The 19,996-nt window shown below is 52.3% G+C and overlaps 1 protein-coding gene and 1 long non-coding RNA gene across 18 annotated transcripts in view; both read right to left on the bottom strand.

Moving 5' to 3' along the window:
• Tns1 (tensin 1) overlaps positions 1-19,996 on the bottom strand; it is a 160,634-nt gene that overhangs the window by 47,930 nt on the left and 92,708 nt on the right. The window lies entirely within an intron of this gene.
• On the bottom strand, positions 2,014-19,571 carry LOC125350319. Its single transcript, XR_007210716.1, has 3 exons — positions 19,444-19,571; positions 2,953-2,960; positions 2,014-2,025 (listed from the first exon to the last, which is right to left on the bottom strand). It is a non-coding gene; the product is annotated as an uncharacterized LOC125350319 (long non-coding RNA).

Genomic DNA, 19,996 nt, shown 5'->3' with positions numbered 1-19,996 from the left:
GGGTGGTGGGGGAGCATCTTAGGGATAGAGAAGAGCTGACAGCTCTAGGGACCCTTGGGGAACAACATGCTCCGAAAGGAAAAAGTGAGCGCTAAGTGGCTAGAGGCCAGAGGGCTGACTCAGGAAGAGAGCTTCCCCGCCCAGAGCGGCTCCAGGATTCCACACACTATACACAAGCAGCTCAGCCTCCAGCCCCGGCACGCACACATGCACACCCATGTGCACATGCACATGCACACATGTGTAGACACTTCCTCTCCCCCCTCCCTCCAACCCCAGCCCCTAGCCAGCAGGGAGGAAAACGCCCGCTCCCCCACACAGCCAGCGACTACTCCAGCCAGCACACCAGACAGGAAGATGGCGGGAGCCACACACCACCCAGAAACCAGCCAAGTCAGAAACAGCCCGGCGGGGGGGACGCTCACTGGGCGCCCACACGACGTGAAAACACAGGCCAACGCCACAGTGGCCAGTGCGTGGTGCAGGGCTCCACAAGCCAAACTCATGGCTAGGCGCTTCACACGTGTTCTGTCTCAGGGGAAGATGGGTAAACAGAGGCTCAGAGGGGCAAACTGCCTGACTTGCAAATGATCAGTACCTGGGTTAGACAGGCCTTAAATCAGAACTAATTTGCTTTAGAGACCATAAAATTTGTATTATCACACACACCCACACACACACACACACACACACACACACTAGAATAAACACACAAAAGGCAGAAATACCACAAAATAAATATTTCAATTTAAAGCCACAAACATTTCCAAAAAAAAAATACAAATGTCCCTGCCATACCAAAGATCAGCCCTCAGGCCAGAAGTAACAGCCTCTAAAAATAAACCCTTATACAGAAGCTCAGGGCCAAAAACAAGTGATCAGACAAACCACACAACAGGAATGTCCCAATCAACACACACACACACACACACACACACACACACACACACACACACACACACACATATGCAGAGAGAGAGAGAGAGAGAGAGAGACCACAGGCAAACCAAGTTACCTCACTAGAGGACTTGTGGCCACAAGTTACCCTAAACATATACACCCACGCACACACACACACTTGTACTCTGGGGGCTGGTGCCCTGCCCATCCACTGCACCCCGCAGAGCCACACATCTGCCCTCAGTCTTCCCGAGGCTTCAGAAGCTCAGCCAGAGGTGGGTTACTTAGAGTCTAGGGATCCTAGGGGCTGGACTGAACGTTAAGGGGCTTGGGCTGAGACGTGCACTGAGTCCCCCACCCTCCCCTGTGCCCAGCCTCCTACAGGAGGCTAAGATGTAGGTCTGGGTATGATTGCCTCTCTAGCTGATCCAGGGGGTCCAAGTGGCAAGGTAAGAGAGGCTGCCCTTCATGCCTGTCCCTCCAAGAACTAGCCTAGCTAGACACCAAACCCAAATTTCCCCAGCAGGCTATTTCCCCAGGGGAGGTGATCGTTTAGTACTGTGTGTGTGTGGGGGGGGGGGGGTGCCTGGAGGACAGGCATGCAAAGAAGAAATGGCTCTCGGAAGGTGGCAGGACCTGTGTGCAGATACCACACTGCCATGCCGGGGTGTGCCTTCTGGGGTCATGCTGCCTCCGCCTCTTCTGGGCACCCAGCAGGGCTGGGTATCGGTTATACAAGTCATACTCCCATGCTGGGTGGTCAGCAGGGCCCTCCTGGGGGCTGAACAGGCCTGAGGACCCACGGCATTCCACTCACTCTGAGACACAGAGGCCACCAGAGCTACTCAGAGCCAGGCCTATTTGGGGAGCACCAAAGCCACCCCCACCCACTAGTACTTCCTTATAAAAGAAGACCTTGCAGCGAGGGAACTCAGAAAGCATCCCCGAGGTAAGCCAACCGGAGAACTCACACTGTTCACACTCCCCCACGCCTGGGCCCTTCCTTTTGCTTCTCCAGCCGGGCCTTGCTCTCCATCGATTGGCAAATGTCAATATTCAACCTGCTCTGCCAGGTTAAGTTTATCCCCACGAGGCCTACTGTTTGCAGAAACATCAGGATCAGAACTTGCCAAGCCACTAAGACTTACTAAGAAAATCGAAGAGGTGTAAATTATTTAATTAACCTCTGCTTGCTAAGTGCAAATGAACATGCCTCTTGCTGTCCTCAAAGAAGGGGGCCAGTTGCTCCTGACTGTCCAGGGCTGGCCGCAAGAAACCATGCACTCACTCCAGGCCACTCTGCACGGTGGTTGAACTGTCTTCTTTACATCAAGGACAAAGTCAAGGACATGTGGGCCGCCCCAGCCACCAGGACAGCTCTACTGGCCTGCCCAGCGTGGGGGCGTGTCCTGCAGAGTCCACACCCCTCCTCCTCTTCTGGAGACAGAGGCTCCTGGCCACGCACACACTCGCCTCACCTCACTCCCTTCTCCCCACCCACCATGGCCACATTAAGAGCTATTTACCCGGACCACAAACAGCCGGAACACAATGTTGGTTTCAATCTATCAAGGCAAGAAGGGCAAAAGAGAGAGAGGCAGATCGAATGAGGGAAGGAAATAAAGTGGTGGAGGACAGGACAGGACACTTAGAAGGAGTTAGGGAAGACAGATTTAAGAATTTAAGCTGCCCAGCCATCAGAGCCCTCTAGCCTAAAGTCCCAGCAGCATCATGGGACTGGCTGGTTCAGGTAAAGCCACCTGACAAGGGAAGGAGTTTGTTGTGGCTCAGAGGAGCTGGGTGGGGGTCATGGGTAGAGAAATTGGCCACAGCAGAGTACAGGAGTAAGGGCCTCCAGCCCTGACCCGGCCAGCCAGGTTGTCCTGCAACATAGGCCATCTCCCATCCATTCCTCTAGGGAAGCTGAGAGGTCCACAGTCTCCTCAAGGCCTCCGCTTGCTTTGTCTGGCTGTGCCTTCCCGAGCTTCTCAGCAGCTGCTGGGAGCCCCAGCCCCGGGCTCCACCCTGGCTGCGGAAGTTGGTTCCGTGCACACTGGGCCCTTAACTCCACTGCGGCTGAGATCCAAGGTGCGAGTCATGCTTTTGGAAAGAGGAGAGGAAAATCCCCAGCTGACTTGGACGAGGCCCTACTCCCTAAGCCTCCCCACAGCCCCTGCCATATACTGCCAGGAGGTGTGAAGTGCTAGGAGCCCTCCCCGCCCCCACCCCGCAAGGTCTTAGGGCAGCATTTTCTGATTCTGATGTCCATAAGAATCTCTTTGGGGAATTATTTAACATGCAGGTTCCAGGACATGATCCTAAGAGAGTTGGTCTTGGGATGGGGCTGATAATTAATATTTTCATGAACTTTCCTGCAGTTTGGGCACACACACACACACACACACACACACACACACACACGCAAAACATCTTAGGAAACCCAGTTTGGGCACACACACACACACACACACACACACACACACACACACACGCAAAACATCTTAGGAAACCCAGGGCCTGAAGTGTTCACACTTCAGGCTTTGAGGTGAAGGGCCCCTCTTGCTTTCTGAGATGAAGAAGGGGTTCTGCTTATTTAGATCTCAGGACTGATGGCCCAGCCATGAAGAACAAAAGATGTCTTCCCAATTGACTACAAAGGGATCTTCACCAGGTGCCGGTGGCTCACACCTGTAATTCTAACTATTCAGGTAGCCAGAATCCGGGGATTGTGGTTCAAAGCCAGTCCAGGCAGACAAACCTGAGACACTCTTATCTCCAAACCACCAAAAAAAGCTAGAAGTAGATCTATGAGTCAAGTGGTAGAGTTCTAGCCTTTAGGGAAAAAATTAAGAGCACCAACAGAGTAAAAACAAAAGTGGGGTGCATCCCATTCATGGAAAGGACTCCAATCAGGAGATCTGTTTGAAATAGTGAATGATTTGTTAAGGTTTCCAGCTAGGGCCCTGCATGAGTCTTAAAAAGAAATCCTTAGGGTCCCTGTTCAGCAAATAACAATTCAATAAAATACATTACTCAGAGTAGCAACGACCAACCAACAGAGAAGATAATCGATGCACTGCTAAGGAGAACAGGCACTGTGCCCACCCTGGACACAGGCTGTTTGGAGGTAAACAGGGGCCCTAACAGGAAGTAATCTCTGTTCCTTAAACATACGAGTTGAGGAACCCAAGACCTTATGTGCCTGGCAGGTAGAGAAATGAGGCTGAGCCAGAGATAGCCAGGAAAGAAAGCCTGGCTGGGCTATGTTACACTCTTAGCATGAAATGGACAGTTGAGGGCAAGGCTAGGACAGTTCAGGAGCAACAGGTAGGAGCCATCAGGTGGGGCTAGGTACCAAGGATGGGGTTCCGAAATCAGAAGTAAAGTATGCTCTCTCACCCAGGCCCCACTAGGTACACTCATCACTCAGAAAAGTAGTCTCTACCTTAATGGCCCAGTCAGCTCCCATCAACCACATAACCACTCAGAGCCTGGCCTCCTGGCCTGTCAGGAAAGGACTGGATGCTTACTTGCAGGTTTGCTGAGTGACAGAACTCAGGAGCTAAGCATCCAGAGGGAGGCCTGGCGGTGTATCCAAGCACTCTCTACTCTTCCTCACTCCATTCTCTGCTTTCCATTCCCCATCTCTCTCATCACCACCACAGCAAAACCCTAACCCACTGGCTAGACTTGGCCGACTTTTTCATCACCTGGTCCTGCCTGCCTTTTGAAGCCTCTGCCTCATTGTCTTCAATACCTCAAGCACTTTCCACTCTATTCCTACAAAGCTATTTATATATGCTCTTTCCGCTCAGTGTCCTGGCACGTGCCATCCTCTCTCCCCAAATATCCTTCCTCGCTCTGCCCCTGAAGCCTCTAACTTGCCTGGCAAACGTCCTCCCTCCTCCTTTCAAACTCAGCCTCGGCTCCCTTGGGAGCCTCCCATCATGGAAGCTCTTTCCTGTGGTCCTCCAAACTCAACTCCAGCTCTACCACATTCCCTGCTTCCCTTCATAGCTGGCTCTCCTGTGACACCCATAGTACAATCATTCCTGTCTGTCCTCACCTCTAAGCCAAGTGCTCCCAGAGAAAAAGCCGTGGCTTCCTCCCTCTCCCCCTCGGCCTGCTTCCCGGAAGGTGCTGTGCATGAGGTGGCCTGTATAAATGGAACCTCCTGAATGAAGTTCAGGGCCACCTTCTATGGCTGCACAGACGGCCCTATGCAGTGCCGAGCCTGACACAGGCTAGCGGCTCCCACAGCTGCTTCTTACATTCCAGTAAGCAACCCCAAAAGCGGTATACAGTCCTGTCAACAGCCAAGACAGGTGTCTTCCAACACAATCAGTGGGAAATTGGGGGCTTTAGGTAGACTCTAAGCTACTTCCAAAGGGAAGAGAGAGACACCACAGCCAGAAGTGAGAGGCCAGTGCTTCTCGTATTTGCCAGCCTAGGCCAGACATGGTAAAGGTCCTTTATAAACGAGTAAAGCCAAAGCCCATCCCAATGGCATTCCCCACGGACCACCCCAGCTATACCTCAGCCGGCAGACATTAACTACACCAAGCCAAGGATCTCCTGTAGTATCTGTTCACATCCTAGAATAATTCCTCCTTACACACACACACACACACACACACACACACACACATACACACTCTGCCACTGCATGTAATTCAGGAGGCTGATGGATACCCCCAAAGTCCATCTGTGGATCCCAGATGAAGATATCTAAGAGATGGGGGCACACTTCTGGAGCCCTTCTCTGTCACCCAGGACTTGTGTAAAATGGGAGTGCACAGGGGAGAGGAAGCCTTCCACCGAGAGACGGGTAAGCACCAGCCAAGGAGGTCACCAGGAGGCAGGAAGAGAACGAAGAGGGCAGGGAGATGTGTGCCAATGGCTCAGCAAGACCCAGGACTCCTGGGTAGCAAGAACCTCCTGGGTGCAGCCTGTGACTGTCCTAGCCTCCACTCAGGCTGACTTCCCATCCCCTGCCAGCCAGGAGCGAGGCACCCTTTGTTTGATACAGCCTATAGCAAGCTCTAGAAACTTCTATACAGAAATGAGCATCCCGAGAGGTTCTAAAGATGAGCAGGATAGGGGGCTGAAGAGGGGGTGTCTGGAAAGAGCAGTCTCAGCCTCCAGAAAGGAAAGGAGGCAGGAGGCAGGTGCCACCCCAGAGAACACACAGGGAGATGTCCACAAAGGTGGCTCTGAGAAGCACAAGCCTGGGGCCTCTGTGGGCGAAGGACAGGGAGCCCAGATGTGGCCCGTGTCCTGCTGAACACGACTTAGCTTTGGAAGGGACCCCCTACATGTCCAGAGAGTGAACAATAGGGAAGGAAAGCTCTTCCAGGATGTAAATGGTGACCTCACCAGAGTTACCCACAAATCCACCTCTGTGGATCCAAGGAGGGGGTATGAAATGGGCTTTTCCTGGCCACAAGCCTAGCCTGCTGGGACCAAGAGAGAGAAGGAGGTGCAAAGCCCAGTGTCCACATGCAGCCAGGCCTGAAGGTCAGCCTAGGGCCTTGGGAGTGGGAGAGGTCACTCCTCTGACAGCCAGCCTGAGCCCCTGGTCCTTCTCTGCTGCTGCTTCTCCTCTGTTCCATGTACCTTCAGAGATCCCAGGCTGGATGAGCCAAGAGAACATTTAGAAACCCCGAGACTTAAAGAGTTTATGGGGATCCCCAAGGATCCCCATTTTACAGGCTGCAGGGGTCCCCAAAGTCACCCCATCAAGAACGATCCACATGGACTCCAAATGCAGTGTTCCCATCCCCATAGAACTTTGAAGTACAGACAGCTGGAGGGGTGATGACAGGAAGGGAGAAAGGGAAGACGGACGCCCCAGCTATGACAATCCACCAGGAGCCTCGGGACAATGTGACATAGGGAGGGGGGCTCCAGTCCAGGGACAGTGACAGATGCGCCCCAGACCCTCCTTAGGAAGGCGGAATCATGACGCTGTTTCCAGAGACCATCTCACTTGTACCATGCTCTGCAGAGGGAGGAAGTAGGCGCAGAACACCTGATTGTGACCATGACCTTTATTTCAGACCCAAGGGACCCAGAGCCTGGAGGGTGAATGACTTGCCCTGGTGACATACCTACAGGACAAAAGCAAGTACCCTGGCTAGTCTCCTGATTCTGACTTGGCCTGCAGCAACCCAGCCCGGCGCTATCACCCGAGCCTGGCGCACCCACTCCCCGCCCTTGCCTATCCGGGCACCAGACAGCACAGGACACTCAGGCTGGTAAAAATAGCTCCCAAGCCCACAACAACCCAAGTCCTTCTCTGCCAGGCCAGATCGCTGCCTGGCCACTCAGAGAACCCTGGCCAGGGGCACCACGGAGGAGCTGCCAAGAGCCCTGCCAGAGCGGTGGGGAGAGAGCTGTGAATGGGAGCCTGTCGGAGGAGGCAGCCAAGAGGGGTCAGCCATGGGGAGCCCCAAAGTTCAGGCCACAAAGGGCGGGGGGGAACATTCTGAAAAAACATCTCCCAGAGCTACCCCGGCCTCTGCCGTATTCCCTCTGCCTCCTCTGTTCCCACCCCAGATGAACCGCTGAGGACAGCTCAGGCCCGCTGCTGCTCCGGGTGACCCAGCCACCCCTCCAATCAGAAGGCTCCACAAGTCCAGACGGAGACATCCAGCCCTGGCCAGCCTCGCACCTTTCCCAGGGTCAGGTCCCAGCATCACCGGCTCCCACCCCAGGTCCAGACCAAAGTTGAGGGACAAAAGAGCTGCCCAGTACTTACCCTCTAGACGGACACAAGAAAGCCCTCTGGGACGGATGCTCTGATTTGCTCCTTGCACCTCAAGTTTCAAGTCATTCCTACATGGCTGGGGCTCCCAGGGCTGTCCGTGTCCTACTGGGGCTTTCTGGGACTGTCACTGGAGGAGGAGGAGCCAGCTGCTTGCTCAGCTCCTGCAGGCTGCACGCTCACTCACGGACACCACTCCCTCCTCCTCCCCTTCCTCCTCCCCTCCGCAGCTCCCTCTCCACCCCCCTCCCCAGCTCACTTTCCCTCACTCTGGCTTGTAGGAAGCCAGTGGGATAACACTCTGTCTGTAATTTCAGCCAGCTGGGTCCCGAGGGATTCACTTATCATCTTGCAGCTATGTAAGTTCTTGAATGACATCACGGTGGCTTTCCAAGCCCTCCAGCCTTGAGTGAGGAGTAGCCAGCCCAGCCCTGCTACAGCCCCGACCTTAGCTCAACCCTCCATCCAGCCCAGCAACAAGACACAGGGACATCCCAGCCCAGGGCCGGCCCAGTCCTGGCCCAACCCAGCCAAACCCCAAACCCACAGCAGCCAGCCCCCAGACCCCCAGATGGGGGAGGTCAGGAGGAAGAGAGGACCTGGGAACAAACCCACTAGCGAGCCCAGAGCACACAGGCACGGCTGCAAAGACCAGCGAGAAAGAGGAGGTGACTGAGATTTATTTCCCCAAATTTTCCACATTTTTTTTCCATTCTCAGCAAATGGAAGGCAGAACAGATGACAACGATTTTCCAGCTGCTGAACAATAAGGTGGAAATCATTTTTCCCCCTTACTTTCTCCCTGCTGCCCCCCACCCCAGGCAGAGTGTAGGAGCCAGGACATTTCATAGGCTTGCAAGAGGAAAAAGGAAAATGAAAACTAAAAAAAAAAAAAAAGAATCCACAAGCTCCTGGACTTCCCAGACAGGCCGGGTGGAGGACAGGAGACAAACGGGTAGGTTGGACTCTGGCCAAAAACCTTGACACTTCTCTGCTGGCCTGGCTCTGGAATGCCAGAGGGTGTCTGGCTGGGGACATCGATCCTCTGGCCACCTGAGAGCCTGCAGTCGACTGGCTATGGCTGTTCTATGGATCCCATCTGGGGAAATCATGAATGGCAGAGAATAACTTTCCAGAGGATGGGGGTGTCTGCTCTTGTTCCTCACCACGTGGGTCTGTGGCTGATCACTCAGCCCAAACTCAGGCAGCTGCTCTCAATTGCCTACCTTGAGCATGGGAGGCCCAAAACCATGCCAGGAATTCCCATCAGGAGATATAAAGACATGACATTGTGTGTGTGTGTGTGTGTGTGTGTGTGTGTGTGTGTGTGTGTGTGTGTGTACTAGGACTTGAATTCAGGTCCTAGGGCTGTCCCTTAGCGTTTCTGCTCAAGGCTAGTGCTATACGAGTCGCACAAACTTTCCTGCCTAGGCTGGCTTCACCTTGATCTTCAGATCTCAACCTCCTAAGTAGTTAGGATTACAGGCATGAATCACCATCGCCCAACGAAATCACAACTCTATTTGAATGTTTTCTGTGATTTATTTAGATCTCAGTGGCATCTCCCCACCCGACTCGCAGAGCTGACAAGCAGTGGCTTGGGGTTTGCAGCTATGCCAGTGGGGACATCACTGAATGCCCCTAAGTTAGTTTAGGACCCCACCTCACAGTGGTGGCCAGACCTTCACAGCCAGGCTCGGTACTGCCAGCTTAGGAAGGAGAGCCCTGTCCATCACCTGCTTCTCCACCTTCCCCTGCATCCTGGGAATCATACACCTCATCCTCCAGCTCCCTCCTCCTGTCAATCACTCTCTAGTAGAACACAAATGCCACCCAGTGCAGAGGCAGGTGGGGAATGCATGGGCAGCCTGGTAGCACAGACTTCATTGTTTTTACAGTGCTGAGGAATCAAACCCAGAGCTTCATACGCACTAAGGCAAACGCTGTATCACTGAACTGTATCCCTAGCTGCCATAGACTTTAAAGAAACCATTAAGAATGGGAAGGGGCTGGCTATGTTGGTTCACACCTGTAGTCCCTGCTGCTCCAGAAGCAGAAGTAGGAGAATCACAGTCCAAGGAAAAACTAGCAGAGACTCTACCTGGAAAACTAAGATCAAAAGGACGGGGATATTACTCAAGTGGTAAAAGTGGTACAGTGCTTGTCTAGCAAGTGTGAGGCACTGAGTTCAATCTCTAGTACAAAAACAAAGAGGAGAGGAGAAAGGAAGGCAAAGAAAGGGTCCTGAGCCTTAGGCTCCAAACTAGAGAAGATGACGAGTTGTACAAACAACTACAATGATCCCCTCACCTCCATAGAGTCTTCAAGAACTAACCAACACTACCCCTGCTGGGTCCCGTACCCCAGTCTACCTGCTTATGTTTGGTACATTTTATTATCATTCTCTTGCAGTGGTTGCACAAAGAAATCCCCGGTTAACAAAGAAGTTTATGAATACAATATATCTTGATCAGTGTCACCCCTTTCAATATCCTCATCCATCCCTGTCCCTCCACTACCCATCCCTCCACTCACTCTTCTTCAGTTTGCAGGATATATACTGTATTCTTGTCTGCATTTCCCCTCTTCTCTTCATTTGTCTACCCCTTTCCCTTTGACCCCCCACCTCTTTTAAGTACCAACTTTCCTGGGGCTGTACTTCGCTGACCTTTGATTGTGCCTTTCTAAGGATTTACATTGTTTGAGCTCTCCCTTGAATCCACCATATTTCAGTTAATACATTTATATACACTTGCCTACCACTCCACATATCTACTTGTACGTTTGTTAACTAAACCTAACTTCCATATATGAGGGAAAACATGGATCCTTTTTCTGAGCCAACTCTCTACTTCTTTACAAATGGTACAATCTTCTGATGGATGAGTGGAATTCCACTGTGTATATACACCACATTTTCCTCATCCATTCATCCACTGAGGGGCATCTGGGCTGATTCCAAATGTTTGATAAACTTAATTTAACTTAACCTTACTCTACCTATGAATCCATCACCTTGCAGATCTGGCATGCAAAGTATATCTGTTTTTTTTCTAACATACACCAAGACAGGTGCTCTTGATCTCTGTTTATGCATACTTAGTGTCCTGGCCCCCGTATTGTGCCCTGGAAGACACCCCCACACAGGAGCTCCTGCATTGGCCACCCAACCCAACACTTCTCCACCATCCACACTAGAGCTGCTCTGGAAGCCCCTGGGGAGTTTGAGGAAAACCTTGATTCCCCAGCCCCCACTTCAGACAGAATGGCCACAGAGGAGCCTGGGAGTCTGAATTTTAAAATACCCCTCAACTGAGAAGAATAATCAGCTGGGTTTGGCAAGAACTGCTTCTAGACGAACACTTCCCCAATACATCCTACTGTCCCCTTCATCTTTAGTTGGCCAAACAGGTAGGTCTTGACTCAATGTACCATAAAAAAAAAACCCTAGGGCCATCTCTGCCACGAGTTACCTCTTAGATCTCTTTGGGGTCACTTAGAACAGGCCCAGTCTCCCCCTCTAGTACCTCATAAGAGCCCATTAGATACAGGGCATGGTGTGATCTCATCCTGAATCTCCCTTTGACAGATGCTCTCTCCCCTGAAGTCTGCCTGTCCTCACCACCAGAGCAGAAGGCCCACAGAGGCCCAAGAGGGGCGCTCCGACCTAGGAGCCATGTCACCCATGTCCCACTTCCCAGAAACTACATCTCTGATAACGCAACCTAGCTCCTATCATTGTGCCAATTCAGCACTGCCGGGAACACAGAAGCTGAGAGCATGACACCTCCACAGCCCTACCTCATCATGCTGATACATCCCACACCCCCGATTTCTTCAGGACATATGGTTTGTCCTGCCTTTTCTCTGTTCAAAAACCATGGCATGAGCCAGGTGCCAGTGGCTCATACTTCTAATCCTGGCTGCTTGGAGGCTGAGATCCGAGGATCAACATTTGAAGTCAACCTGGGCAGGAAAATCTATAAGACTCTTATCTACAATTAATCTCCAAAAAGAGAAATGGAGCTGTGATTCAAGTGGTATAGTTCTAGCCTTTGTTATGCCCAAGTCGTGAGAAGACCACCAAGAAGACCAATGAGAGCCAGACGTTCCGAAATGCAAAAGCAAGGCTTTATTCAAGCGGGCCACGGCTCAGGCCTCGTCCTACACTCCGACACAGCGGAGGTTAGGAGGAAGCCCCGAGCTGAGATTACACAGAGCTTATAAAGGCAAAAAACAAAGTTACAGCAATCAGGTGTTCAAGCAAGATTAGGACACGGGTACAAATCTGATTGGCTCAGGGCTGGAGGCATTCCGGGGGCGGTTAGAGTTAAGCATTCCCAGCGGTTAGAGTTCTTGACCGGCTGGGCCCTAATAAGCTTGTCCTGGGTTTGCTCACAGGCAGGGCCTGCTTATCTCAGGTTCACGTGGTAAAGTGGGGCCTGACTTCAAAATGGCTTTAGTCTGGCTCTTCACCTTGGGAACAAAAGTTCAGGGCCACCACTCCAGCCCCTGAGTTTATGCACCATGACAAGCACAGAGAGAGAGAGAGAGAGAGAGAGAGAGAGAGAGAGAGAGAGAGAGAGAGAGAGAGAGAGAGAGAGAGAGAGAGAGAGAGAGAGAGAATGGCATGCCCAGCAGAGTCTCTTGAAACAATCCAGACTCCAAGGATGCAATGTTGTCCCATTAACATACACTAAGACTATCGCAGTACTTGCTCTGTTCTGTCTTCTCCTGCATGTGTGGATGCACACACGTGCACATGTGTGCACCTATACAGACATGCAACACAGCAGAGAGGTTTCCTAAAACACAAGTTCTAGAGAAGGGAAGTGGGCCTGAAGAGCCTGTAGAGCCTCCTCAGGAACCCAAGATTGAGATCCTAGTTTCACTACCACAGTGAGCAGCCAGCCTGGGCCATTTCCTCGAATCAGATTGGTTCCCAGGGGATCAACTATCCTGGACTCACCCACCAGCCTGTCCCCCATTTCTGTCCACCCACCTCTGGGAGGGGAGGCCTTTCCCACAGCTCCAGATGATCAGCACCACAGCCAAGGTCACCACCAGGGCTGCTGGCTCCCAGAGGGTCATGACCCCCAGCTGCCAGACCATGGTCAGATACCCTGAGGCTGGCAAGTGGAAGAGTGCTAGGATCTCCAGCATGAAGAACCACAATCACCTTCGGGCCCAGCCAGGCAAAGGTAGAATAGCAGCGGACAATCCCACAGAGAGGACAAATGAGTTCCCATTCCCACATTTCTAGGACAAAGTCCACTAGCTGACCCACAGCTGGGAGTGGGTCTCTCCTGGGAGGAAGGGAGCCTGCTTCCCTTGGCCACCCCCTTGGGAGACTCGGCCCCTTCCTGTCAAGTTCTCCCTTTTCACTGGCAAGTCTAGAAGCATCTTCCCAGGCCTGGCTTCAGGGACAAAATGGCTGAGTGTTTTGGTTTCTAGCTATCCATCCAGTGGCTCAAACAAAAACTGGAGCCAGGCATTGGGGACTCACACCTGTAACCCTAGCTACTCAAGGGGCTGAGATCTGAGGATGGCAGTTTTGAAACAGAAGACACTTATCCTTAATTAACCAGCAAATGCCAGCAGTAGAGGTTCAAGGAGTAGAGAACCAGCCTTGAGGACAAAAGCCAAGTGACAGCACAAGACCCAGCAGTCAAATCCCTGTACCAGGAAAAATAATAACATAAGAAAAGACGAAGAAGAAGCAGGAAAGTGTATTAGAGCCTCAGTGATGCCTGACTTCACAGCAAGAGATGAGGAGATTGGAGCCAAGGAAGAGGAGGAAGCCCCAGGCAGCCAGGCAATGTGCTCCTAGGAACGTAGCCTTGTCAGAACCATCTTGGCTAATCACATCTATTAATCACGTTACTGGCACCCAGCAGGAAGAAGCCAAGTGGACTGCAGACTTACCCACAATGCACAGAGCAGCTCCCATGACCAACTCTCCAGTCCCGCATAGCCCCATCCAGGGACAGCTGGAAGTGACCCTCACTGCCCCCCCACCCCCGCCCACCGTGGCCTCATCCAATCTCCTGGTCCTCACATCCTGTGAGGAACAAGCCACCTGGGCATCAGAGGTTGTCAGCTGGGGTGCAGGGGGAATCTGAGACACTTTACACTTTCATATCACAATCTGACCTCATCATCCCCAGAGGAGAAGAACAAGCACCAAGGAACACTTTGATGCTTACCAGTTTTCTTTTAAGAAATCTAAGTGATACAGGCAAGAGTCTCAGCAAGCAGCCGGGGCAGGGCCTGTGTTCTTATCACTGGGGATGAGCCAATGGGTGCAAACAATGCTGAGAAAGAAAGGGACAGGAAATAAAGGGAGTTTGGGACAAGACAAGTGAGTCCCCCAAACATGGGGAACCTGACAAGCTAGGCCTTGTCAGAACCCACTAGAACTTGCCATGTTCTCCTACAGCCTCGAGCTCTGCTCACTCAAGCCATCTAGACAGATGGATGGGTTTGGTGGAGAGATAGTCCCTCACTTGTTCCCATTTCTCGATTCCCCATAGGCAGACCTCCATGCCTCCATCCTGCCACAGCTGAAACTCGGCCTTCCTACTCCATCCGTCTCTAACCAGCATCTGTGTAATAATAAATAGACTTAAAGCCAGGAATAGTAGTGGACACACCTAAAATCACAGCACTCTGGAGGCTGTTAGAAGAATCACAAGCTCAAGGACCGGTAGCTTTATGCCTGTAATCCTAGCTATTCAGAAGGCTGAGATCAAGGGTTGCAGCGTGAAGCCAGCCTGGACAGAAAAGCCTCTAAGACTCTCACCTCCAATTAATGACCAAAAAAAAACTAAAAGTAGAACTGTGCCTCAACTGGTAGAACACCAGCTTTGAGTGAAAAAGCTAAGGGGCAGTGCTCAGGCTCTGAGTTCAAGCCCTCATAATGGTACAGAGAGAGAGAGAAAGAGAGAGAGAGAGAGAGGAGACAGACAGACAGACAGACATCCTAGGCTACATAGTGAGCTCCAGGCTAGCCTGAGCTATGAAGTAGGGCAGTTTCTCAATTTCCTCAGCCTCCTCAAAAGATGGACTTAGGAAAAGACTGTCAGGAGGCTACAACAGCAGACCAGAGCCAAAGGCCAGAGTATCAGGGGCAATCATGGATGGGCCTCAGTTTACTCCTCTGAACAGCTGGATGGCACAACCAGGTTGACCTCTGAAATCCTGCCCAGCACTGACTGCTCAACTGGGAGACGCTCAGCCACGCTCTGAACTGTGCCCTTCCCCACCCCCCCACCACCCCCACCTGGCGCCTCTTTCTCCTCCTGCCCACCCTGTTGGGGAGGCTCCAGGCTTCAAGGCTATTTCTGCAGCAACCAGGGAGTCTGGGGCTAGGACAGAACCAGAATTACGGAAATACACACTGAGGTCCCAGGGGCCGCACAGGGCAATCGAGGCTGATTTATTTTCATCAGTGAAATTACTGGAACATAATCCCTGAGTAAGCCGACCCAGCAGACGGCTATGACTCCCCACCAGGGCAGAATTAGCTAGCCCCCACTCTCCCAGGCCTCCCTGCTAGGGCTAGCAAGCAGTATGGGCAAGGAGAATGCCAGGCTTGGCCAGCTCAGCCACTAGGACCCCAACTGGCACCCCCAGGCCCACTGACCTCTAAGATGCAGGCACAGAAGTGGGCAGAGAGGGGCAAGTGGGCTGTATCCAAGCTTCGGAGGGCAGGGTATGGGGCTTGGAAGGAAATGCTGGTTTATTGAGGAATCAAGGATGTTAGAATCCGGCTCCATTCCCACCTGGCTGTTTAAATATCCATAGGTAACTTAACATCTCTGAGCTGATTTATTTGAGTGTGAAGAAGAAGAAAACTTCTTGCTTCATAGGAAAGTCGTGAGGACTAAAGGATAATTGGGGTGCTTTCAGGATCTCATATAGGAAGGGATGGGAGAAGATGGCCTTTCCAGTTCTGACTGAATCGCTGGCTGGCGGTATCAGCTAACCCAACCCTTATGGAGGCCAATTCTCCACTGCCTATCAACACTGTACACGCGCACAGAATCTTGTGCACAGAAGTGTCAACTTGCATAAACTGTATCTCAGAGTCTTACACAAGCAAAAATGGTATACATACAAGGCGATTTCTGGAAACAGGAGAAAGGAAATAACCTAAAAGTCCATGGTACTTAAATAAGGCTTATAAATTACTACGTGAAATAGTAATGGACACAGTGAAATATTATATAGCTGGAAAAAAGACAAGAACACTCTTGGCTGCTTTCCAAACATCTCAGGTGGGCTCCTGTGCCAGCAAGGTAAACCCTCCATCTGAGCAGAGGAGTGGGTCACCCCCAGGGAAGCAGCCTGTGTGTGGATGACGATGGACCAAGGGTCTCCTGCACCCCTGGGATAGTGTGGAATTAAGAACACTGGATATAAGCCAGATGATGGTGGCTCACACCTGTAATCCTAGCTACTCAGGAGTCTGAGATTTAAGGATCACAGTTCAAAGCCAGCCCAGGCAGAAAAGTCCACGACACTCTTATCCCCAATGAACTGCTCAGAAAAAGCCAAAAGTAGGTCTATGGCTCAAGTGGCAAAGCACTAGCCTTGAACTAAAACAAGCCCAGGGACAACACCCAGACCCCAAATTCAAGCCCCATGACCAACAACAACAAATCAAAAACAAAAACACTGGGCTTGCAGCCAGAGGCTCTGGCTCAAAGGAGCTCAAGAGCAGGTGCCATCCTCCTCCCCATTTTCCAGGCAAGAATACTGAGGCTTGGAAAGCCTAAACAGATTCTCCCACGGCCACCAGAAGGCATGAGGCAGAGCTGGGCCTTGCCCTCGAACAGCTTAAGTCCCAAGCCCGTGAGCTCTACCTCCCACCAGGGACCTGCGTGCCTGAGGACCCATGGCCACCTGAGGACGTGAGTTCTGTCCCTCCTCAGCCCGCTCTATGACACCAGCCTGCCTTTCCCTGAAGGCAGCCTATTCCTGAAGTCTCATGAGCTCAGGGTCTCTGGCAGGCCTCTCGTAGGTCTTCTGCCAAGGAGAGGGGCGCAGAGAAGGAGGAGGAGATTTATAGGGGATGAGTCACCCCTGAGCAGCTGGGGACGGAGAGGGAGGGAGGGATCGCATAAACGGAAAAGGGACTGATCATCTGCCAGCCCCCAGATCCATTGAAACTGTGGCCCATAAATGGCCTCATAACTGTCCTTTGGACAGAAAGCAGGAACTAGAGGGGTAGACGGGAATGGAGGGGCTCTGCTGGCAGAAGACAGGACTCCAGGTGGAAGGGGCAGGGCAGGCAGCGCACAGGGGCTTCTGGGAGGACGCTGCCCCTCCCCGGCTGATGGAGAGGTAGACCTCTGAGCCAGGCCAGTTAGTGAGAGAGCTAAAGTCTGCCAGAGAGCAGGTCATTCTCCACCAGCACTGTACCAGCCCCTAGAAAATGGTCCCCAGAGGGAGAGAGCAGTCAGACACTCCGGAAGCAGAGATGGGCCCCGTGAGGTATACGCTAGAATAATCCAAAAGAATCTTCCCCACCAAGAGGCTGGATGACGGATATGGCTGAACAATGTCACGCACAGCCACCCGCACTGAGTGGTGTCAACTGCCCGAGCCCAGTTATCTGAGCTTGGAAAAGCAAGCAGGCCATGCATCTGTGCTACATCTGGCCACGTCTACCAGGCCTGCAGGAACGCAGGCCTCCATGGCCCAGCTGCCACAGAAAACAGAGTGGCTCCTGGGGAAGGAAGGGTACTTTGAAAACTAAAATGAAACAAAAGGAGAATGGAGGAAATGGAACCCAGAGCCCAGCCAGGGCTGAGGAGGCCAGCACCGTTCCCAAAGGCCAAAGGACCCCAGAGAGCACAGGGCCCATGCTCAGTTACACCCAGCATCTCTCCTTGCTCCCGGACTCTGCTAAACCTTCCCCCCTCACCCATCTAATGGCTACAGCCACATAAGAAAAGCATACAGCATACAAGAAAAGCCAGGCTTCCCTTCCCTGGACGTTCTAGCCTTGGAGCAATGTCTTTGTGCCGCAGTTAAATCTGAAAAAACAGTGGTGTCTCCTTTGCCCTCTACCTGCCAGAGCCTGGTCACACGCAGCCCCCAGTCCAACACCTTCCTCTCCAGTCACATTCCCCACTGGACTGTAGGTCAGAGTGGCCCGCACACTTCTCTTGATACTTCCTCTCCAACCCCAGATCCATTTCTACTTCCCAGAAATAACGCAGCGTCCAGCACTCCTAAGAGATAGTTAAGAGCCAGGCTCCAGTGGCTCACGCCTATAACCCCAGATACTCAGGAGGCTGAGATCTGAGGGTCACAGTTTCAGAGTCAGCCCCAGGAAAGCCCTCGAGATTCGTGTCTCCAATTAACCACCAAAATGCCCGAAGTGGAGCTGTGGCCCGAGTGGTAGAATGCCAATCTTGTGCAAAATTAAAGCTAAGAGACAGGGTTCAGGCCTTGCATTCAAGCACCAAATAAATAAGTAATAAAGATGATTAGCCAAGTAATGGAGAAAAGAAGGGGAGGAAAGAGGAAAAGCGACTCAGGGAAGTCAAGGGTAGGAAAACAGAACAGAGCAGCTTCCGGTGGGTAAGAAACACATTTGATTGATGGAAGCTTATTCCTTTTCTTGGCTATGAGGAGAGAGAGGCTATCTTGGGGACTCAGCAGGTCTGGCAGAAGAAGCAGGGGAGGGCGGAGGGGCGAGAGCACACATCCTGTCCCCTGCCTCAAATGCCTTCTGAGTACAACAGTAGGGCAGCCTATGCCACCCCAGCCGCTGGCCACGAGCTCACAGTCACCCCGAGTATGGTTCCAGCCTCCCACCTCCCCGCAGATGGCAGAGATAAAGAGACCAAAGGCGCATTCACACAGGAGAGGATTGGCTTACTGTACGTTCTGAGCCAGACTGCTGCCTGAACCAGCCAGCCGCCACTCAAGGCGGGGCCAGAGGACAGGGCCAACCCTGCCCAGCCCCACCATGGGGAGCAGCGCTAGGCAGGTGCCCGGTAGGTTCTCAGTCACTGGGGTCATGTCCTCCCCATCCTCAAGGTCAAACTGACCTTGTGTCTGAATTCTCGGGCTGCTAATTGGCCCAGCAGGTCTGGAGAGTCACCCCCCCTACAGAAGGAGAAGGGACCCAGAATCTGCATTTCACCCATGCCTGTCACTGTCTCCCTGGAGACACCCCTCACTAGACCTACCTAGCCTTTCTGTTTCAACATCTCCGTCCACGAGGCCCAAAGCCCAGACTGCCCTGACTCCCTTCTCACAGTCTGGAAGTTCTAACAAGTGGCTCACTCAAGCCCCTCCTACTGCAATCTGACCCTGTCCAGTAAGATCTGATAGATCAAGAACAGTCCTTTCCAGAATCTCCCTCCCACCCTTCCCCCAACCCACCTCAAAGTCAGCGGGCTAGCAGGACTCACCCCTCCTGCAGTCAGGAGCCATAGCCCAGGGAAAGTCAACTCCATGTCCAGCCACTCACCCCCTGACGTTCTAACACACACAGCGGATTCATCACTCGGGACCTCCACCCCCGTCCTGAAGCAGATCTCGTGCGCACGTTCTCTCTCCTGCTCCCAGGCCAGGGAGCTGCTTTCTACAGCCTGAACTTCATCTTCCTGCCTGAACTCTGGAGGGGAAGGAGGCAGGACCACCTGAGGGTAGTCAGGCCGGCTAGGAGGAAGAGCTCTATTATTATTATTATTATTATTATTATTATTATTATTATTATTATTATTATTTTGGCCACTCTGCCCCCAGGACCTGACCAGATCACTCTGGAACCAGCTCCAAGGCTGGAAAGAGAGCCGGCCAAGAGCCTAAGCAGGCTGCAGGTGAAGAGCCCTTTCATGGAAGCCGTAAGGTTACAGTGCTGGTACACATGCCTGACGCAGCTCCAGACCCCGCACTGGAGTCCCGCCTTCCCCACTGAGGCGGTGCTTCCCCGACCTTTACCTTCTTGCCACCAGACTCGGTTTTCCTCATCTATAAAATGGGGACATTACTTATCACTGGGTCTTAAAATGGAAGTCTCGGGGGTCTCTATTTTGAAAGGGGTCCCAGGACAAGGAATACCACATTCCAAAGGGAAGGAAGGACACCCCCCACCCCAGGGAGAGGGGCTTGCGTGAGAGCTGACTGAAGCCAGACAGCGGGGGGAGGATCGCTATCTGCTGGTCAGATATCAGATGAGAAGCCTTGCTCCTAGAATTAATAATAAATAACGCGTGCAATTCAATAATTAAACTTTTACAAGTGGGCAAGAAATTTGAAGAAACGTTTCTCTAAAGATCCATAATGAGCTTAGCAGCTCATGAAAAG

This window comes from Perognathus longimembris, chromosome 4 (assembly GCF_023159225.1).
Source record: "Perognathus longimembris pacificus isolate PPM17 chromosome 4, ASM2315922v1, whole genome shotgun sequence".
Taxonomy (NCBI): domain Eukaryota; kingdom Metazoa; phylum Chordata; class Mammalia; order Rodentia; family Heteromyidae; genus Perognathus; species Perognathus longimembris.
This window is presented reverse-complemented; position numbering and strand designations above follow the sequence as displayed.